Source organism: Olea europaea, chromosome 7, assembly GCF_002742605.1.
Source record: "Olea europaea var. sylvestris chromosome 7, O_europaea_v1, whole genome shotgun sequence".
Lineage (NCBI taxonomy): Eukaryota > Viridiplantae > Streptophyta > Magnoliopsida > Lamiales > Oleaceae > Olea > Olea europaea.
In genome coordinates this window covers 15717032-15740889 of record NC_036243.1, presented here as the reverse complement: position 1 = coordinate 15740889, position 23858 = coordinate 15717032, and the positions used below count along the sequence as shown (strand labels likewise).

Here is a 23858-nt window from a genome sequence, read left to right as displayed (position 1 = left end):
TTACACTACCGAGAGAGAATCTTTGTCCTCGTTTAAATTATCATCATTTTCAATTCATAGAAACATTTTGGTACGGTTTGATTTCTCCGTCTTCGATATTTTTTACAAATGACATGTTATACGTTATTAGAAAAAATAAATTTTTAAATATTTCTTTCTTTCGTGGATTATAATAAATTTTGACTTTCTTAAATACTAAAATGAGTACGCAGATGAACTTTCTTAAATCTTTACACATCGAAATTGGTAATAAAGCTTGTTCGATTTCGCACTCATCTTGACAATAAATTAAGACCAATCAAATTGCTCTTGGATGGTTATATTAACGTTTGTTTCGCCTCTTAGTCAAAGCATGTGCCCAAATGCTTTGTGCTATCCAGTGTGGAGCTTTCCCTCCGCAGTTCCTTTTTCAAAGATAGACACTACACCTTTTGTAAACAGTCGTCCGATCTTGATCACTGTGAGGGGAGACATCCCTTCTTCTGTAGTAACGAGACTATTTTTTCGAGTTCTTTAAAGAGAGTTGTTTTGCTCCCCTAATTATTCTCTTTATTAGTTACAGGCAGATATAATGATCAAAGTGAAATCAATATTCACCCCCTCTTGTGTTAATCAATTTATGTTTCAAAGAACCTGATTTGAAGATCTACTGTACTGGGAGATGAAAAATGTTACCTTGTCCAAAAGTAGGTGATAAACATAGTTACATAATAGGTGTTGACAAGATTTGGAGGGTGCCTTCAATTAAAATTGTGATGGATTTAATAAGTCATTCTAAATTTAGGTTTCTTCAATTGAGATTTTAATATATTTTAACAAAATTCATTAAATTTAAGTATCTCCAATTGAGATTTTAATAAAATTTAATAAAATCTATTAACATTTAAGTATACTCAATAACTAGTGGATTTGTAAAAGTTTCATTAATCGAAGGATTTTAGAATATTTGGATGGATTGTAAGCTTAAAACTTAAAAAGTACATATTACCAAATCTTTTGAAATTTCACCACATTTGATGAGATTCTTATGAAATTTGTAAGAATCCATTCAAATCCATGGAATTCATAAGAATTTATAATCTTTTAAAATTTATTAAAATCTTAGGCTCCGTTTGATACGCTATATTTTCCATGGAAGTTGGAATTGAAAATGTCATTTTCCACTTTTTGTTATGTTTGATAGGTAATATTTTCCTGGCAATTTGTTTTCCGGCATGTGACCTTGTTTTCCACGAAAATGAGGAATTTGTACTCCTGTGGGTTAGCTGAGAATTGGTTTTCTTGGTTGTTGCTTAGTTTATTGTTTTTTTTGGGTAATGGAAACAAATTCTATCTCGAACTGTAAAAAAATATTTTTCTTTAATTGACAATTTTCATTTAAATTAAAGTCAAGTGAACACCAAAAGATAAATGATTTTGTTGGCTTTATTCATTTTTTTTTTTTTTTGCAATGGAAACAAATTCAATAAATTATATCCCTTTAATTGACAATTTTCATTTAAATTAAAGTCAAATGAACACTAAAAGATAAATGATTTTGTTGGCTTTATTCATTTTTTTTTTTTTTTGCAATGGAAACAAATTCAATAAATTATATCCCTTTAATTGACAATTTTCATGTAAAACAAAGTCAAACGAATACAAAAAAAATTATTTCAACATTTTTATTTAAAAATTAAACCAATCAAACACAATAAATTGACAATTCCAAGTAAAACAATTTCTAAGCAATTCAATTCTTTATAATTCATTTTTTTCCACCCAAATTTCATCTTTACAATCAAACGGGTCCTTAATTTAGAACATGCCCTTTAATTGATTGAAAAAGTTGAATATGTTTTAAATAGTCAAATGATAAGTTATCAAGTGATATTAGGGATGGCAATCGGATTCGTCAGCTCAGCTCGAAAAAAGCTCAAGCCCGCCCGGCTCGAGGCTCGGGTCGAGCCCCACTTTTAGGTGCCGGGCAAAATCCGAGCCGACCCGTATAGCTTGCCGGCTCGATTGTCGGCTCGGGACAACCGAGCATATATTTAATTAAAAAAAAAAAATTGGGCAGCAGGCAGCAACCTGCTGACTTAAATGGCAGCTTAAATAAGCTACTATTTTTAATTAAAAAAATTCAAAACCAAACAAAATTCGAGCCGAAAGCTCGAGTCGAGCATAATTTTTTTGCCGATCTTTTGCTCGGTCCGAATCGGGCTCGAAAAAAAAGCTCAGATGTTTTACTCGAGTTGAGCCCGAGCCTAAAATTTTGGCTCACGAGTCGGCTCGTTGACATCCCTACGTGATATTATGTCAAGAATTATATTAACTATTATATATGTATCTATAACATGATTAACTGGGAGATAGATAACGAGAATCTGACACAAATTCTCCAAATTTTGGCTCATAATTGGATCAAAATCTTGGCCAAAATTTTAGGATATTATCGTTGTTGTCTCAAGATTTCCGTCAAAATCTTAAAACGCTAAAATAAAACAAATATAGAACTTTGGACGAGTCGAAGGTATAAATCGTTTTTAGTCCTAGTTGCTTCCGTGCACGTGTTTTGCTGGCAGTGTCCAAGTCATCATGCACCGCACTCAGGCGCGAAACCAGCACTTGGCGAGGGGGGCGCGGCCGCGCGTGCTAACTCCGCGGGAATCTTCAGAACCGTCAATAGGCGTAGCAAATTGCAGAGCGGACTGGAGGGGGAGGAAGATGACAGATAGAAGGAGAAGACGACCCCGTTTCTTCTTCTTTTTTTGGTCTGGGCAATTGGGCTATATTGCAGAGCCGACTGGAGGGAGAGGAAGATGACAGATAGAAGGAGAAGACGCCCCGTTTCTTCGTCTTCTTTTTTTGGTCTGGGCAATTGGGCTGTATTGCTAAAGCCTGAGGTGAATGAGGTAATTGTTGGCCATTGGGCCAATTTTTGTTTAGCCCAAATACCGAATTCTCATATGTAATTGGAATTGGCCCAAACTATACTTGCTGAAACCATTTTTTTGCAAAAGCAGTCAAGAAAGAATCCAAATTCCCCCAATTCCCAAATCGTGAAAGAAAGCCAAACCCTTTTCCTCCCTTCTCCACTCTCTAATTCACACGACACACTCGGCACTCCATCTCCATTCTATAATTCCAATTTCCATTCGAAGTCGAAGAAGAGGCAAGGCAGGTAGGCTGTAGGTAGCATAGATTCATTAGAAATTTGATGCAATTTCAGAATCTCTGCTTTCAAAAAAATTTGCGTAAGTTATAGTTTTATTAGACATCTAATCAACACACTTAACACACTGTGAAAGTTTATGATAATTACCGAATTTAAATTTTACAATAATCAACACGAAATTTCCTTAAGGTATTCCATCTGTGAATATGTGATTTGTCTAAAAATTTTGATTTATTTTTTGTGCAATTTACTAGAATTAGAAAGTTATAATTAATAATTTAATAAGTAAGGATGCTCATTTCATCTATTATGCTGCACAGAGGAGACTGGAGAGGACATGTTTTGCAATTTCTGCGTTCTTCTAGAGGAGACTGAAGAGGACGTGTTTTGCAATTTTTGCTATCTTCTACCGAGCCGAGTCCGAGTATGGTGACTGGTGACTCTTTCTCTCCTTTTTTTTTGGTTTCATTTTTGTTTAATTTCGTTGGCTACTTGAGTTGTTGATGTTGAGTGATGAATGTTAAATTGTTCATTATGTTATGATTATTGACTTATTGTTTCGAGAATTTATGTTTACAAAATTATGTTTGCGAATTGTGATTTATGATAAGTAATTTACGATTTATGAATTATGATTATTGATTTGTGAATTTATGTTTACGAAATTATGTTTGTGAATTGTGATTTATGATACGTAATTTATGTTTTAATAAGGAATGATTATTGATTTGGGAATTTATGTTTACGAAATTATTTTTGAAAATTGTGATTTATGATAAGTAATTTATGTTATGAATCTTATGATTATTGATTTGGGAATTTATGTTTAGGAAATTAGGATAATGGAAAAAAATTAATTGCGAAGATGTTGGCTGCTCAATTCAACTCATGTGTACTTGGTACTTTTTTGATTGAGAAAACGTTTGAGTTTATTTACGTATATATTGAAGAACTTTTAATATTATGTAACCATATTTTCATAAATGATCGGACTATTACAATCGTCGACGGTCAACTTTCGCCCTTGCTGAACTTTGACCCTAGATTCGCCCCTGACTGCACTGCATAATAATAAGGACACGTGGGTGGGCCCCCAGGGCACATCCGAGTTGGTGGAACAATCACTTCACTGGGATGCTGGAAGTAAGGGTGGGGAGTTCGATTCCTAGAGTTAACACTGGGAGCCATATGGAGAGGAAGCCATTGGTGTGAACAAACGCCCAGTGAAGAGAGCTCTCTTTGTAGAAGGAGTTCAAATGAGTTGTGAGAACTTGGGAGCCAACAAGGGCACATCCTGCGATTTACCTCCCTGAGCTGCTGAGGGGTCGGAGGTTCAGGGACAAGGATCTAGTCGGACGCAAGCCCGGACACCTTGTAAAAAAAAAAAAAAAAAAAAAAAAAAGAAAAGGTCACGTGGGTGGGCTCAAATGGACCAAGAGTCGTGACATATCTCTTGAAGAAAGTGCCATTTTACAATATAAAATTAAGACTTGTTTTCATCGTTATTGTCAAACTTATGAACAGAAATTTTAAAGAAAATTGACTATCTAATCATTGTTCCAATTTCAATCATGGGATTGGTAATTTTCAATGAAAAACCCTTGTGGTACATATGCCGGGCCCACCTAAGCTCAGTTGGTCCCGTCACATGTGAGGGGACACCATTATTTATCGTTTTATGTACCTATAGCACACCTCTTTTTCAATAGAATATTGTTATTAGTAACTGTTCATTACAACAGTGGTTCTATCTAACATACACATGATATGTGAATATTGGACCTTTGTTTGAACCATACTTTTTATCAAAATATATTATTGAACAGTGATTTGACCATATTTTAGTCACATATTTTTTAATAAAATAATATTATACACAACCACAAAATTTTTCTTATTTTTTAATTACATATTATCATCATAACACTATTACAAAATGCATTTTTGAAAAAAAAAAAGGGTCAAACAAGCCCTTGATATATTAATAATAACCTAACATGTGTATATTATGGAGGGCGAATGTTGTAGTGAGCGATTGCGAATAACATTATTCTTTTTGATATGTTCAAAATCTAACAACTATTTTTATTCTTCTAGTGTATGAAATAACACAATAAACTAATAAATGACAGGTTGCATTGCATCTTAACACAAATTTATAAACATGATCTAAATTTAAAATAACAAATAACAAATTGTCTAATAAAATCATTCAACAAAACGTACGTGAATCACTCCCTCTAGCCTTACTCCGTATTTTCAATTACAGCAATAAAACCCCAAATTCTAAAATTGAATAAAAAATCAGCAAACCTGCTCTCTTTTAGAGAAATATTTAGACTGTTTAAATACTAACGTGGGTATATAGCATTGATTCTGGGTCTAAAAATCAATGCTAATACAACTATTCAATTTAAAGTTAAAGAAGACTCCAACTGAAAGCTCGATTTGATTCGAGTAAGTGTATTGATAGAAATCAAACGTGCTAAAATGGAAAACGTCATTTTCCTTTTATTACAGTACTCCCGTGGGTTCCATTAAAAATTTAATATATTTTTCTTTTTAATCACACATCCTTCAATAAAATAACGTTCTGTGTAAATTCAAAATATTTTCTTACTTATTAATCATGTAAAATTCTATTTGTACATAATTATTACACATAACGGTGTCCATAATGTGATGTGACAATCATCCGATTATTGATGTGCAAGTGTGAGATTTGAATTAAAAATTGGATCCAATATCACGTGTAATTATGAATATCATTATGTAGACAATTATGTACATGTAACACTCCCCATTAATCATATACAATCTCAAAAAGATTATCATTTCAAAATACATTTTTTTCTCAAAACCTCACCAAGCCCATGTTTGGTGGCCTTTAATTTGAAAAGGCTATGTTCTAAATAGTAATTTTTTTTTTTAAGAATTTATCGTTAAAAGGTGAAATTTGTTGAAATTATTTGTAAAATATTTTATTGTATAAATATGTAGTTAGAAATGATTATAAGAAAATAAGAGGGTGCTTGACACCCATTTTGCTGAAAAAATGAATTTTAAAATAATAAATTGATAGAAAATGTATGAATGAAAAATAAAGAAATTTTTTTTATTTACGTATAATATTATTTTAATGAAAATTGTGTGATTAAAAAATAGAAAGATAAAAATGGAAATCAAACAGGACTAAATTAAAGATCTCCAAACAATGGCTAAAATGGAGGCAAACAAGGGCTATGTTGCCGCCTTCAGAGTCGGTAAAAGTCTAAAATTGCTTGCGCATCATTATCAAGAAGAATAGAGACAACTTCTTTCACCATCGCAAATGGCACCACATGATTCTCGCTGTTCATTCTATTTTAGAAGGAATAATAATAAACTAAACGTTCTCTACTCGAATAAAGTGACGTGAAAAATTGTACCGACGTTAATGTGACAAATCATGATTGAATTACCTGAGCCTCAACATCCCTTGACCTAAGATAAAAGGGATTGTTTCGGGCAAATCTCAGCCACATCAATTTCAAAGGTTGGGTCTCAGTGCCTTGTGAAGAAGTCTTCCTTTTGGTTTGGGTAGTAACTCAGTTGAGTTGAGTTGAGTTGAGTTGAATTGCAATGCTCACTCCCTTATATATACAAATCACCACCAGTGAAAATTACTGCAACAATGGATTCCAAATTACATGCATTGATGTTCCCATGGCTGACTTTTGGGCGCATCATTCCATTCCTTCAGCTCTCCAAATTCTTAGCTCAAAAGGGCCACAAAATCTCATTTGTTTCCGCTTCAAGAAATATTGATCGTCTCCCAAAAATCCCTTCTCATTTAGCTACTTCCATAACCTTCATTAAAATTCCATTGCCTAAGGTTGAACAACTCCCTGAATCTGCAGAGGCGACCATGGATATCAAAAATGAAGATATGCCTTATTTGAAGAAAGCATTTGATGGAATGGAAACTGGATTGACTCGTTTCTTGGAAGACTCAGCTCCCAATTGGATTTTATATGATTTTGCTCCACACTGGTTGCCTCTAGTCGCGGCAAGACTTGGAATTGTAGGTAAATTTTAGAGAATCAAATCAAACCGAAGGCCTGTGTATTCACAGTTTCCTTAAATCGAATTCGCCGCCTCACCGAAGTGCAAGAGGTTTTAATCGGTGTTCAATTCCCAGTATATAATCAGTTGTCGGTTCACGCTGCACTATGTTAACCGCCTGCGAACTAGTTGTGATATACTCTATCTCACAAAGAAATTATAAGTACAAGGAAGAACTTGAAAGTGCGAAAAAGAAGATTGTTGCTTAGAGGAAGAAGCTTGCATTTCACTTGTGATTTTCCAACCTAGAGAGACTCCTATTTATACCAATGGAGGAAAAGCTAACTCATTAATCAAGGAGTTAAACCATTCATTGATAAAGAAGTTAAAAAATGAAAGGACTTGAGTTACTTGAGTTACAACATATGAAGAGACTTCTATTCAATATTTTTCATTACTTCTATTCAATATTTTTCATTCAATTCTAACAATCCCCCATATGAATAAAAAATGGATACTAAAATTCAAGAGGAAAGAGAGAGTAAAACGAATCAATCCTGCATAGGATATGTAGCATTTAGCTTTGAACCTTCCCTTGTGAAACCTATTGGGAATTACTAGCAAACCAGTGGACCTGATGTCTTGAACTATTTCGCCATTTGTGTAAACCAAGTCAATAGATCTCACACAGGACCATCCTAGTCACAACATAGTTCTTACTGTTGTGTTTGTTTTGGCCATGAACACGTCGCCTAGTTCTGCAAGTGTTTTTTCAAGGATGTAGCCTTGCCAATCCTTATAGAAGCGGCCCCACTTCACACTCACATAGGTGACCTCTTAACTCAGTTTTTCACAACAACGATTAATGGTCATTAAAAGCATAGCTTAACCTGCATCTTCCAATCAATGTGAGCACCATAGGAATGAGTGGAAAGAGAACATTTTCAGTGATTTACAATAATATACATGTTTTAGTTGTCCCTTTGAACCTAGATCCTGGGATCTCCATTCCACTAGGTTGGGTTTCCACCACGATACCTTTCAACGTCATAGGCTGCAAGCCCATTCCCCTCGATACTTTTACAACTAGCTCTCGAGTTAGCCCTTTGATTAGCGGATCCGCAATATTATCCTTTGACTTCACGTAGTTCAGAGTGATAATACCTTGTGAGAGTTGTTGTCGAATGGTATTGTGTCGTCTTCGAATATGGCAAGACTTACCATTATACATATTGCTCTATGCCCTGCCAATTGTTGATTGATTATCGCAATAAACACAAATTGCAGGCACAGGCTTTGACCATCTTGGAATATCCTCAACAAACTGGTGAAGCCACTCTGCTTCTCCAGTTGCTTTGTCCAAAGCGATGAACTCTGATTCCATTGTAGATCTTGTGATGCAAGTTTGTTCAGACGATTTTCAAGAGACTTGGTATCTAGAATGAAGAAATATCTACTAATAGACTTGGTATCTGACATATCTGATATCCAATTTGTATCAGCATACCCTTCGATTACTGCAGGGTTTCTAGAATATTGTAGTTCAAAATCACGAGTGTGCCTTAAATAATGGAGCACCCTAAAAATGGCTTTTCAGTGGACAGCACTTGGGTTACTCGTATAGCGACTCAATCTGCTAACTGAGTATGCTATATCCGGTCTCATACAAGTCATTAAATACATTAAACTCCCAATTATCCGAGAATATTCTAACTGTGATACACCATCATCAGTGTTCTTGGATAAATGGAGACTCAAATCCACTGAAGTCTTGGTCACAGTGGTGTCTGACTTGTTGAACTTGTCTAGTATCTTATCAATGTAATGAGATGGAGATAACACAAGTCCATTTGGTGTTCAAGTAATTTTTACTCCCAAAATGACATCCATGAGACCCATATCTTTCATGTCAAACTTTGAGTTTAACATATTCTTAGTGGCTTTGATAATCTTGTCAGAGCTACCGACAATGAGCATGTCGTCGACGTATAGACCTAATATAACATATTCATCATTAGTGTCCTTGACATATACATATTTGTCACACTCGTTGATTCTAAAACCACTAGAAAGCATAGCATTATCAAATTTCTCATGACATTGCTTCGGTGCTTGCTTCAAACCATATAGCGATTTAACCAGTCTACAAACTTTCCTTTCTTGACCTAGAGCTGTAAACCCCTCTGGTTGCTCCATGTAGATTTCTTCATTCAAATCTCCATTTAGAAAAGCTGTTTTTACATCCATCTGATGTATTTCCAGATTTAGCAAGGCCGCAATAGCAATTATCATCCGAATAGAAGTTATTCTTGACACATGAGAATAAGTATCAAAGTAATCTAAGCCTTCATTTTGCTTATAACCTTTGATTACTAGCTGAGATTTATATTTATCAATGGAGTCGTCCGCTTTCATCTTCTTCTTGAAGATCCACTTGTAGCCCAAAGGCTTACAGCCCGGTGGAAGATCTACTAACTCCCAGGTATGATTCTGTAGAATGGAATCGATTTCACTTTTGATGGCTTCTTTCCACAAATGACCATCTGGAGAAGATATAGCTTCTTTATAGCTTCGAGGATCATTCTCCATCAAATATGTGAGAAAATCAGGGCCAAACGTCTTAGAAGTTTTGGTCATTTTGCTCCGTTTAGGCTCATCCTCACCTTTTTTCAACTGGATCTTTACTACTGCCAGAAGCAGAAGATTCCATTGTCTGTTTAATAGGAGCTAACTGTTTAGAAGACTTACAAGAAAATATATTCTCAAAGAATTGAGCATTCCTAGACTCCATAATCGTGTTCGAATGAATATCAGGTACATTCGAATAATGTACAAGGAACCTATATGCACTACTATTTTGTGCATAACCAATGAATACACATTCCACTGTCTTAGGTCCAATCTTGACCTTCTTAGGAAGAGGCACCACAACTTTAGCAAGACACCCCCACATTCGTAAGTATTTATATGAAGGTGTCCGATTTGTCCAAAGTTCATGCGGAGTCTTATCCATATTCTTTTTCAACACTTTATTCAAGATGTAATTTGCGGAAAGAATAGCTTCTCTCCACATGTTCTGTGGTAATCCAGAACTAATCAACATAACATTCATCATTTCTTTTAAAGTTATATTCTTACGCTCAGCAATTTCGTTCTGCTGAGGTGAATAAGGTGCAGTAGTTTGGTAAATTATTCCATGTTTAGCACAAAACTCACCAAATGGTAATTCATATTCACCACTACGATCACTACGTAGCACCTTTATTTTCTTACTAAGTTGATTTTCAACTTCATTCTTATAAAGAATGAATTTATCGATAGCTTCGTCTTTGCTTTTAAGCAAGTACACATAACAATATTTCGTGCTATCGTCGACAAAAGTAATAAAATACTTATTACCGTCTCATGTTTGGACAGATTTCAAGTCACATACATCACTATGGACCAGTCCCAATGGCTCGATACTTCTTTCAATACAATGAAATGAAGACCTAGTAAGCTTAGATTCCACACATGTTTCACATTTATGATTTGAATCAATTTGAAACCTAGGCAAGTAATTTAGTTTGCTTAGTCTACGTAAAGTATTGTAATTTACGTGACCTAATCTACCATGCCACATATTAGGAGACTCAAGCAAGTAAACAGAAGGAGTTTTCTCATTACTCATAACAGTTAGGGTTACAGCAATTACATTCAATTTAAACAGGCTCTTTGCCAGATGTCGTCTTCAGGATTACCTTGCCTTTACCAAGCACTTCAGAAGTTGCAGAGTTTCCCATGAACAATTTTTCATCATTTGTAACTGGTGCAAAAGTAGTGAATATGCTCCTGTTGGAGTAGACATGGCAAGTGACCCTAGTGTCCAGCCACCACTCCTTTGGGTTAGACCCCACCAGGTTAACCTCACTAATCACCACCGTGAGGTTTAGCTCAAAAATTTCATTTGAGAGATGGTCTCTCTCATTTCCAACCATATTAGCATGAGAACGCTGCTTATTATCCCTCCGAGGCCGACGACAGTCTACTGATCGATGCCCAACTTTGTGACAATTGAAGCAGTTTCCATTGAGCTGGAACTTAGGTTTCTTTCCTACCCCACATGCAGGCTTCAACTAAGACCCTTTCGTAGCCTTTTTTTTATCTTTTCGATTTCTGTTACCCTGTTTGGCTTTAAAGGAGTGAACTTTCTTAGTACCAGAACTTTGGCCGTACTCCAATACATTAGCCTTCTCAGAGTAAGAATTCTCTGACTTACGTTCAGCCCGTTTGTTATCCTCCTCAATGCGCAGCTTGATAATTAAATCCTCGAAAGACATCTCTTTCCTCTTATGCTGCAAATAGCTTTTAAAAGCCTTCCACTGAGGAGGTAGCTTGTGAATAGCAGTAGCCACCGGTAGAGATTCTGACATGGTCAGACCCTCAGCATGCATTTCTTGCAAAAGCACTTGATCTCCTGTACTTGGCTCACCACTGAACGTGAATCAACCATTTCGAAATTCATACACCGACTGGCTAAGAATTTCTTAGATCCGGCATCCTCGGGCTTGTATTTCTTTTCTAAGGACTCCCAGAGCTCCTTAGCAGACTTCTTTACTACATATAGTGATACAGAGAATTCTGTAGGCCATCCAAGACATAGTTGCGGCACAAAAAATCAGCACTTTTCCAAGCGTTCCAAGCTGCACGCTTATGCACTCAGTGTCGTTTTCAGCCACGATAGGGGCATCCTCAGTAAGAAAACATGCAAGACCCAACGTAGTGAGATAGAAAACCATCTTATTCTGTCATATCTTAAAATCAGTACCAGCAAACTTATTCGGTTGAATTGCATGATTCACCGAAAATGGAGCTAGAAACGATGGCAAAGGTGTCGCCCTAGGTACTGGCAAAGGTACTGTGCCAAACTAGATTGTCGAGGCCGCGGCCGAAGGCAAACTTGGGTTCACTTCAACATGAGGAATCCCACCTCCAATTATCCCGTTAATGGGAGAAATGTCAGTCGTGGTCTCCATAGGGTTAACAACGGTCATTGCAGGATTTGGTACATGGATACCAACAATGTTGCTTCCGTTGTTCACATCGTTATTTCCATGTGATGCCATTGAATCGGAACAAGTAACAAATAATTTAGAATAATTATAAGTTTGTAAAGTTATATATGTTTCGCGCGGGTAGTCACTAATAATTAAAAAGGGATCAGACGATTGTGTAAAGGACAAACTTCTTGAGACAAAGTCCTAAAAAGGGGTGTTTTATTGGCAATGACTTTACAATTGGAACTTAAACAGAATGTCTCCAATGGGCGCAAGTACACGAGTACTGAAATTAAATGTTTAAGTCTAAACTAAGAAATTGAAATTACATATTCTCTATTTGAGAGTGTTTGATTCGGGCTTTTTGCTCTATGTCTTTTCTTCCTTTTATATTCCCTTGATGCTCTCTTTGTGATCAACCGCTTAGAAACAGCTTAATTGTTTTATAATTGCCAACTTTCTTCATAGTGACCAACTTATCGTGGAACTGCCGTCTCTAAATACGGCCACTACTCTTTGTCGTTCAACTGTCTTCAATTGAACTTCTTGAATCGTGGAACTTGATAAGATTACCCAATAACTGCTTCAATAACTGTACTTTTGGATAACCATAACACCTTATGTTTGCTAAGATTCTGGGCAATTCGAAGGTTTGGGCGAGAACGGGGTTATAACTCTGGGCGATTACAAGGCACTTCATTCGCTCAGATCCTGGGCGTCTTGTAAGTTTGGGCGATGGTGTTACCGCGTTCGTGGACTTTCACTGCATTCATTAATAACCATATTTGGGTATTTATCCTGAATTGCCCAGTTGGGCTTCATTCTTTGGGCTATTCAAATTGGGCTACACTTTTAGAATGTCAACAATTATCCCCAATATGGCAGAATTAATACCAATTATTAATTTTTGCCATATTCACTTTGTGTTTCCCAATAACATTTGAAATTCCCAAGAATTTCAATCATTATTTTCTTCCATAGCCTAAAAAGGTGGGACGTTGCAAACCTTTATAACCCCCAAATACACGCCATTTTATCGCACTACTAAATCACGCCTCATTGTTCTGTGCTTCTCTCTCACAATATTATTGTTCATCTTCTTGCTTCTCTGCTATGTTTCTCAAGCAAACTTTAACAAAACTTTATTTCGTTCCTAATGGCTGCTTCACAATCCCAATCTGGTGACTCTTTCAGTTTTGAAGACTTCCAGAAAATCCTCACTCGGCCATATATAACTCCGAACTTCCTTACACCAGCCAATGCCGAACTCAATGAGTTTTTTCTAGGTCCTTCATTCAACAACGTCGAGGCCGTCGAACAAGTGGCGGTGGGCCAGCTGTTCCCTTGTACTCAAGGCCCTCTATTTCTAAACTCTTTGCCGCTGAGGCCGCTTCGCGAAAGAGGTATTCGCACTTGGCCTAAATCTGATGTCGTTTTCTGTAGATGGGATGCTCACCTTGTCGATCATGGTCCTACCAAGACAATTTTTGATAGTGCCTGGATTTCTGATTTGTTAGAAATCTCTCTTCAACCCCCTATTTTTGATTCAGCACTTTTTCCTATTACTTTAAGTTTTTGGTCCTCTAAGTATAATACTTTTGTTTTCCTCTTGGTCCCATATCCATTACTTTAAGGGATGTTGGGGCCTCAATAAGCTTGCCACCTTTGGGCGATACCATTTTCCCTGGTATTTTGATTTCTGGTGTCGCTCCAAAATTTGACAGCAAACTCACCGAGTCCTATTCAAGTCTGCAAAGCTGTTATAATCACTCGAGCGCTGAGCCTTCCCATGCTGACCGTGTGGCCTTTATTCAGATTTGGCTTTATAAATATGTTCTGTGTGTGCCAAGCATGAAGCCTTCCATGAGCTATTTACCCATAGCGCAGAATTTGTATTCTTTCTTTTTGGCTGCCCTCTATAGAGGCATGGCTTCTTTCCAATTCTAATTGAAGAATGGTGCATCTCCTACTGGCATTGGGCCTCTTTGGTTCACTCTAATGTGGTTGAGAGCCTATTTTTCATCACTTGGTGCTCTATCCTTTTCTCTTCCTTCTGCTAGCTGCTATGGGTTAGCTATTGGTCCACTGAGCCCTGTAAATATGTCTAGAAGGAACATATTTTCATTCTTTTATACTTTGAATTCAATTCCTTCTTTCTTTCTTTTTCCTCCCTTTTTAACTCTAGATTATGTGCAACCCCTATCTACTCTGGACAGCGTGAGCACCTCTCTACTCGTTTGGGTTTCGTTTTTGATCGGGAGGGAGTTGTTCCATGATATTTTGACTGGAACCAATGCCAAAGCTGGGGTTGAGATATATGCTCCCCAATTTTTTGCTCATCAACTTGGTTTTGGCCAAACTTGGCCTGTTCCCCCTTGTTATTTAAGAAATTTGATAGATCGCTTCCACACCATTAATAAGACAGAGGCAGAAGCTATAGATGCTCGCAATATTCTTTTGACGAGTAACTTTTTATTAGCTCCCTTCAATCCTAGCCATGCCATGCATCCCCTTTTTGAACAACTCTGGCCATCAGTGCAGCGCAGATTGTTTGCAACTGATGCCAATCGCGTTTTCCATTCACTGGATCAGTTGGACATTTCTTCTACTTCCCCTGTTTTGGTCACCCCTGTGTCCATTAAGAGTCTTTCCTCTTCTGCTCGTGCTAAACAGTTTATTCGTCCATTAACTTCTCTTCCTGCCTAACCTACTGCATCTAAAAGTGCCCCAAGCCGCAAACGGTCAGCCTCAGCATCTCCCATTTTGGAGGATGATGATGATGACACTCCTCTCATTGTCAGTAGAAATGTAGTTAAATTAGTTTACTCACAAACATACCTTTCTATACTTGAAACTTTGCTATGTGCTAATGGTTTATTCGGATTTCTCATAAAAGCTCAGCCTCTCCTTCGAAGGCTTTGGTGTTGGCAGCTCCTGCTCCATCACCCTCTGCCGAGCCTGCTTCATCCAAACCAACTGATGAAGGGACTACGCTTAAAGAGAAACCTTCAATCCCGAAATCATCATCACAACCAATGGATGAGCCACCTTCTTCCCAGGGTGTCAACCCCCAAACGTCGAACTAGAAGGTAATACATTTTTAGATGTTTTACCTTTGCTTGTACTATTGGTTTTTGACTTGTTGCTTTTTGAGTTCTGTAGATGTTCCCATGGGTTTGCCCGTTGTGGCAAAGTCTTCTCGCTCAGACAAGGGGAGGTCCTCTCAAGTGGTGGAGCCACAGGTGGTAGATTTGGCTGGGGATACGCCACCTCCCAAGATTGCTGATGAGGTAATCTTTGCTTCACTTTTACTTCCACTTTGTTCATTGTAGTGAAAACCTTCGATGTTGGCGACTTTCTTTGCAGGATACTGATAGGATTGTACGTTCCATCCAGGACTTGTTCACTTCCTGGGGGCAAGTTAAGATGTCTCGCCTGCTTCAACCAGTCGTTCTTCTGCTTCTTCAGAGGAAAATATGAATTTCCTCAAGCAGTCGATATTTGAGTATGTGTCATTTATGGATATGGACATCGGTCAGGCTAGTGCTGCCAAACATAAGGATAAGCTTAAGCATTTGAGTGCAAAGCTGGCGCAAGCACTGACACTTCCGTCGCTCAATCTTTCTGCTGATTTTAAAGCGACATTGAAAATTGTCCATTCCGAGATTCTCTCCTTGCTGGCCAAAAATGTCGAACTGAAGGCCAAAAGTACTCAATATTTTCGCGCTGTATCTGAAAGAGAGTCTTTGGTCATGGAGATCAACAAAGCTGAGGACGAACTGAAAGAAATCTCTTCTGAAGTCATGATTGAAGACTCTTTGATGACCAGTTTGGCTGCACAGACGAAGGAGCTTCAAGCAAGGACTCTGTTTATCCTTATATAATTTATCAAATATAAGGTCAATTTTGGTTACATCGAACGAGAACGTTCTAACTTTTATGTTTTCATCTTTTATAGGCTCATCTTTGCCCGACGACCTAGGCTTAGCCATTATAGGACAAGTATATGTGTCTCCTTTAACTAATTCGGCCAAACACATTTCGGTTTGATCATAATACTCGTCATTAATGGTATGAACATCAAAATTTGGGTCTCTAAAATAAGTCCCCTTGCTAGAATTTTTCATTTGTTCTTCTTTTCTTATTAATCGTTCATACCTAATCACGTTCGCGCTCAATTGGAAAAAATCAGGAAATTCCTTATCTTGGAACTTCTTCTTCAGATCAAAGCTTAGACAACTTTGAGCGATTTTGACAAACTCCTTTTCGGGTAAAGGTACAAAACATTTACTTCTTGCTGTCTTGAACCTTTGAAGAAAACTTTCTATCCATTCGTTTGGCATTGGACGTAGATTCGCCAAATCGGTCAAAGTAACTTCAGACTCAGTCGTATAAAACTGAGCGTGGAACAATTGCTCCAATTGTTTCCATGTTTGAATAGAGTTTGCTAGCAAATTGATGAACCAGGAGAAGACTACTCCTGTTAACGAACTAGGGAACGACCTCATTTTATGATAATCAGTTATGTCACCACTTTGCAGTGTGAATCGCCCTATGTGTTCTAGAGTAGAACAGTGCGAATTCTGACACTTTATACCCTCTAGGCCATGGATATGCTTGGTCTACCCAATCAGGATATGACTTTGTGTAAGTCGGCCTAATGACAGGACGTACTCCAAAAGCCATCTGGTCCTGTACGATTTTCATAATCTGATTCCTCAACATGACGTTGGGGTCATATGGAATTCCTACAGATTAGTTGACCGGTTGATTTGCTTGAGGCCTGATGTTTGGTCCTTGATTGGCAACAAAGTTATCATGATTTGGGTCATTGTTACCATTAGCCTGAACATTTATTCCATCATTAACACGTGGGGTGTTCTGCTCATTATTTAGGACATTATCTCTTACATTTAGGTTACCCCCAAGTTAGATGTACCATTGCCACTATTCTGATTTGGTATTACACCACCCCCTTGGTTTGAAGTAGAGGGGTCAAAAGGTGGTTCTACCCCTTGATTTAAACTTAGGACCGGGGGATTATATCCCACAATTGTCCTAGTTTGAAAGCGGTTTGCAAGAGGCACAACTGGCTGACAAATTTGGCCTACTAACTTATTCATTATTTCGTTCAAAGTATTCAGTTGTTTGACCATGTTGTCATAATGTGCATTCCTATTCTTGGTAAATCTTTCCATATTATGAATATTTCATAGATTTACCTGTTCAACGACATTTTGTGTGAGTTCTCCGAGTAATGCACACATTATTCGAGGACTCAACTCTGTCATTGGTTCGTAACGACTGCGATTGCTCTGATTCTGTCCATCTGTTCATGGAGAGCTATGCTGCTCCTCATATCGCTCGATCACAGACTGGACTCCTCTCTGACTTGTTGCTTCCTTATCGGATTTTTGAGGCATATTATTTCACCTTTTGTATCTTCAACACCAAACACCAAGGTCCCACCTGGCTGCCAAATTGTTTCACAGACTGGACTCCTCCCTGACTTTACAATTGGAACTTAAACAGAATGCCTCCAAGAGGCGCAAACACACGAGTACTTAAATAAAATGTTTAAGTCTAAAATAAGAAATTGAAATTACATATTCTTTGTTTGAGAGTGTTTGATTCGGGCTTTTTGTTCTATGTCTTTTCTTCCTTTTATATTCCCTTGATGCTCTTTTTGTGATCAACTGCTTAGAAATTGCTTAATAGCTTTATAACTGTCCACTTTCTTCATGGTGGCCAACTTATCGTGGAACTGTCATCTCTAAATGCTACCACTACTCTTTATCGATCAACCGTCTTCAACTGAACTTCGTGAATCGTGGAACATGATAAGATTACCCAATAACTGCTTCGATAACTGTACTTTTGGATAACAATAACACCTTATCTTTGCTAAGATCCTAGGCGATTCGAAGGTTTGGGCGAGAATGGGGTTATAACTCTGGGCGATTGCAAGGCACTTCATTCGCTCAGATCCTGGGCGTCTTGTAAGTTTGGGCGATGGTGTTACCGCGTTCGTGGGCTTTCACTGCATTAATTAATAACCCTATTTGGGCCTTTATCCTGAATTGCCCAGTTGGGCTTCATTCTTTAGGCTATTTGAATTGGGCTACACTTTTAGCATGTCAACAATATATAAATTCGAGTTCAAGTTATCTGTTCAGAAAATAAAACTGCAGAATTGAAAAACAGATTATTTTGCCAAATTATTAACAACTTAACAATCATTTAAAATGAATTAGAAATCATGCAAAAATCATGAATTGGGAAAATTGACAAAAACTAATGAACAAAATTTGATTTATTAAAGTCAATTCGATTTAAGCTTGTAGGTAAATATTAGAGAATCAAATCAAACCGAAAGTCTGTGTATTCACAGTTTCCTTAAATTGAATTCCCCGCCTCAACGGAGTGCAAGATGTTTTGATCGGTGTTCGATTCCCAGGATACAATCAGTTATCAGTTCACGCTGCACTACGTTAACTCCTGCGAATTAACTGTGATATATTTTATCTCACAAAGAAATTATAAGCATAAGGAAGAACTTGAAAGTGAGAAAAAGAAGATTGTTGCTTAGAGGAAGAAGCTTGCATTTCACTTGTGATTTTCCAACCTAGAGAGACTCCTATTTATACCAATGGAGGAAAAGTTAGCTCATTAATCAATGAGTTAAACTATTCATTAATAAATGAGTTAAAAACATGAAAAAACTTGAGTTACTTGAGTTACAACATATGAAGAGGCTTCTATTCAATATTTTTCATTACTTCTATTCAATATTTTTTATTCAATTCTAACAGGAATTTCTCGTGCTATGTCCTTCGTCGTAAACGCTTGGTTTTTAGCTTTCCTTGGACCACCAGATACCATGATTTACGGTTCTGATGAGAGGAAAAGAGCAGAAGATTTTACGATCCCACCAAAGTGGATCAAGTTTGAGACAAAAGCAGCTTATAGACGGTACGAAGCAAACTGGATCGTCGGAGCAACTCAGAAGAATGAATCAGGAGTTACAGATCTTTATCGAACTGGCAAAGTAATTGAGGGGTCCGAAGCTGTTTTCATAAGACACTGCAATGAGTTTGAACCGGATTAGTTGAAATTACTTGAAGAGCTTTACCATAAGCCAGTGATTCCAGTAAGTTTAATGCCACCACAAGTGGAAGAAGATCACAGCGAATCATGGGTTTCAATCAAAACTTGGCTTGATGATCAAAATAAACAGTCAGTTGTTTACGTAGCATTAGGGACCGAGGTGACGTCGAGTCAAGATCAAATCAACGAGTTGGCTCTTGGATTGGAGTTATCTGATGTTCCCTTCTTTTGGGCACTGAGGAACATCTGGGTCAGACGATTCCTACTCGGTGGTTTTACCAGACGGGTTCGAAGAGAGAGTTAAGGGCAGAGGTGTGGTGTGGAAGAGTTGGGGACCTCAGTTGAAGATACTAAGCCATGACTCGGTGGGTGCATTCTTGACTCACTGTGGCTGGTGTTCTTTTTTAGAGGGACTCATTTATGGTCTCCCCTTAATTGCCTTGCCTTTTCTGGTAGATCAAGGTTTGAATGCTAGAATAATTGCCGATATACAGGTTGGATTTGGATCATATACGAGGAACTCGGTGTCCAATTCGATAAAGTTGGTAATGATGGAAAATGAGGGAAAGAAATTTCGAGCCAAAGAAATGAGTCCAATATTTGGAGATAAAAATTTACACCATCGTTATATAGATAATTTTATTAAGTTTCTTGAAAATCATAGGATCGTGTAGGGCTGCTACAAGATAATTTCCTGTATGTTGGATCATTAAAATCTCATAATGCTTCACTTTTATTGTTCCTTGGAGCACAAAGAATTTCTAATTATGTTAAAATGTTGCTATTTGGCTGTATTAAGCTATATATATGATTTTTTGTTTTGCCCTTGAAGAGTTATTTATGTTGATGAGAGTTGGTGAGTTGCAAGAAATATGATTAAAAGTGAATAATGTACAATAAAATTTGAGTTAAAAACGAAATCTTAGTTCATATCAAGTATATAAATTCAATAATCCTGGACAAATGTCCACAGTTGAGATTATCAAAGAAAAAAATATTTAATTCATTTGCATTGGGATTCTGCAATCGCTGATTTTGGACTCATTTGCAAGAACACAGACATGAACTATAAGCGCATTTTGAAGAGATTTTATAAAAGGGATCTTTCTATTTTGTCTTTATTTTAAAATATCAATTGTTAAAATTTCAAAGACTCTTCAAATTAATATTTTAAAATGGTTAGTGCATTTACCTCCCCAAAATTGAAAAGCCAACCCCTCTTTATAAATAAATACATTCAATCTAACGATTCAACCTCTTTGTTCAAGTTGTTAACTTACATATTATTCATCATGGAAGAATCTAAACCATCTTATCCTTCACAAATTTCTATCGCGTCCCCTGAGTTCCAATCTTAGGGACGCGATGGATACCCGTGAAACGTAAGATGGATTTAAATTCTTCCATAGTGGATATTATCTAAGTTAACGACTTTAGCATAGAGGTCGGATCGTTACATTCAAGATATTTCAATTTCCAATGCTCTATTTATTGAACCCCACTAAATAGTATTCCATCCAATCCATAAAAATAAATTTGCTTCCATTTTACGGATTAAGAAAATGTAATTAATATAATTAGAAATATAATTTTTTCTTACTTGTTTTCTAATATACCCTATATTAAATAATAATCAAAATGTGAATAATTCATATTTGTTGATAGCAATACACATTAAATAAGAACATATTAGAAAATTAAGAAATCAACTAAATTGTCAGAAATTGATGTATAATTTGGGACAGATAACAAAGGAAATTAAATCTATCTTTATGACACGAATAGAGTATTTACAATGAAAATGAGGGAAATAGATAATAATTCGGAGGTAAGTTAGTGAAAATGAAAAAAAATGAAAAAAATAATGATTACATGTATGAGTAGTAAAATTATCATCATTTGATGGTTCTTATTGTGTAAAAAAAATGAGATCTTGAATGGTGATTTTTTTAAAGAATATGTGAATAAAAATTGGAAAAAAAAATTGAGTTTACGAACAAAATATCTTATTGAATGAATATGTGGTTTAAAATGAGTATAGAAAATAAATTATTTTATTTTATAGAGAGTCAAACACGGGCTAAATGTTAAAAATAAAGAAGATGTTGAAGGATTTAAATTTTTTTGCTTTATTGGATACTCTCTAAATTGTAAGTAATGTCTTTAAACATGGAGAACAAGATACCGTAAAATGTTCACTATGTTGTCTTGTCTCCCACGTGTGGTTTCAATCATTGTCCAATAAATTGCACACCCTTTTTCCAAACACTCAACAAAATTGCCCATTTCTCAAAAGATTATATACCAGCCATTCGTTGATTTATTTATACTATCAACAAATAATTGGGTGGAAAATTATTTTTTTTGAACAGTCCAATTGAATAATAACATGAGACAAAGTATTAACAATGATGTACATCAAGCATGATTGTTTCTTAAAATATTTCGTCTCTGTACCGCTCACATAGAAAATGGAAAATAAGAGAGAAATGGAGCTTTCAATTCAACTGAGGGGCTTTAAAGTCGTTTGTATAACAGAATCATGCATAAAATCCTGATGAAACATCTTATCACCAATGACTAAAAGTTCAGCCACAAGTTCAATGATTATGTCTTATTCAACTAGTGCTAAGTCAAAAATAAATAAATAAATAAATAAAAATAAATAAATTTCCCCAGAGACTAGGCCACTAAGAAGTAATGTGCATTTATAAAATATGAAGAAATAACAATAACAATAAGTTTCTGAGAATTCCTCCCTTAAATTCTCGCACATACTTCTTTTTACAATTAAATATTCTATTAGCTGTCTTCCAACTTCGATCCCGCCAACTACGTTTTTTGAGCTTCTATGAGTGCCACTTTAGCAGCAAGTGCTGCTACACCATATTCAACAACATGGCAGTACTCCTTAGATCTTAAAAAGTTCTCCACTAGCATGTTCCAATGATCATGGTGTCCATCTGTTGACACATTAAAAGTGCAGCTCAAATCAAATAGCCCAAAGAGTGAAGTCCAATTGGGGAATCCAGGATAAATGTCCAAACAGGATTATTGATGAATGCGGTGGAAGTCCACAAACACGGTAACATCATCGTCTAAGCTTGCAAGATGTCCAGAATCTAAGCGAATAGAGTACCTTACGGTCGCTCAGAGCGATGACCCCGTTCTCGCCCAAACCTTTGAATCGTCCAGGATCTTAGCAAGCATAAAACATTATGGTTATCCAGAATAACAGTTATTGAAGCAGTTATTGAGTGAACTTATCACATTCAACGATTCAAGGAGCTCAGTTGAAGGCGGTTGAACGACAAAGAGTAATGGCAACAGTTAGAGACGGCAGTAGCCACCATAAAGAAAGTGGGTAGTTATACAGCAATCAAGCAGTTTTCAAGCGATTTGTCACGAAAAAATCATCAAGGGAATATAAAAGGAAGAGAAAACATAGAAAAAATGATCCCGAATCAAACACTCTCAAATAGAGAATATGTAATTTTAATTTCTTAATTTATATTTAAATACTTCTTTTAGTCGTGTACTTGTGCCCCTCAGAGGCATTCTGTTTATTTTCAATTGTAAATCATCGCCAATAAAACACCCATTTTTGGGATTTCGTCTCAAGAGGTCTTTTCCTTACACAATCATCTGATATCTTTTTTAATTGTTAGCGACTATATGCGCGAAACAATTTGGCACGCCCAGTGGGACATTGGTGTTTGGTGTTAAAGATACAAAAGGTGAAACAATATGCCTCATAAATCTGATAAGGAAGCAGCAAGTTAGGGAGGAGTCCAGTCTGTGATCGAGCGATATGAGGAGCAGCAAAGCTCTCCACGAATAGAGGGACAAAGTCAGAGCAGTCACAATCGTTATGAACCAATGACAAAGTTGAGTCCTCGAACCATGAGTGCATTGCTTGGAGAACTCACACAGGATGTCGTTGAACAGGTAAATCTATGAAATGTTCATAATATGGAAAGATTAACCCAGAATGGAAATGCACATTATGACAATATGGTCAAACAACCGAATACATTAAATGAAATAATGAATAAGTTAGTAGACCAAATTTGTCAACCAGTTGTGCCTATTGCAAAAATCACTTTCAAACTAGGACAATCGTGGGATATAATTCCCCAGTCCTAAGTCCAAATCAGAGGATAGAACCACCTTTTGGTCCACCTACTTCAAATCAGGGGATGGTATAATGCCAAATCAGAATAGTGGTAATGATACATCTAACTTGGGGGTAACCTAAATATAAGAGACAATGTCCTAAATAATGGACAGAATACCCCACGTGTCAATGATGGAATTAATATTCATGCTAATGGTAACAATGACCCAAATCATGGCAACTTTGTTGCCAACCAAGGACCAAATATCAGGCCTCAGGCAAATCAACCAATCAACCAACATGTAGGAATTCCATATGACCTCAACGTCATGTTGAGAAATCAAATTATGGAAATAGTACAGGATCAAATGGCTTTTGAGGTACGTCCTGTCATTAG

The 23858-nt window shown here is 36.6% G+C and overlaps 1 protein-coding gene across 2 annotated transcripts in view; it reads left to right on the top strand.

The window, feature by feature from the left end:
• LOC111397148 overlaps window positions 1-23858 on the top strand; it is a 74224-nt gene that overhangs the window by 21583 nt on the left and 28783 nt on the right. The gene's annotated exons all lie outside the window — the stretch shown is intronic.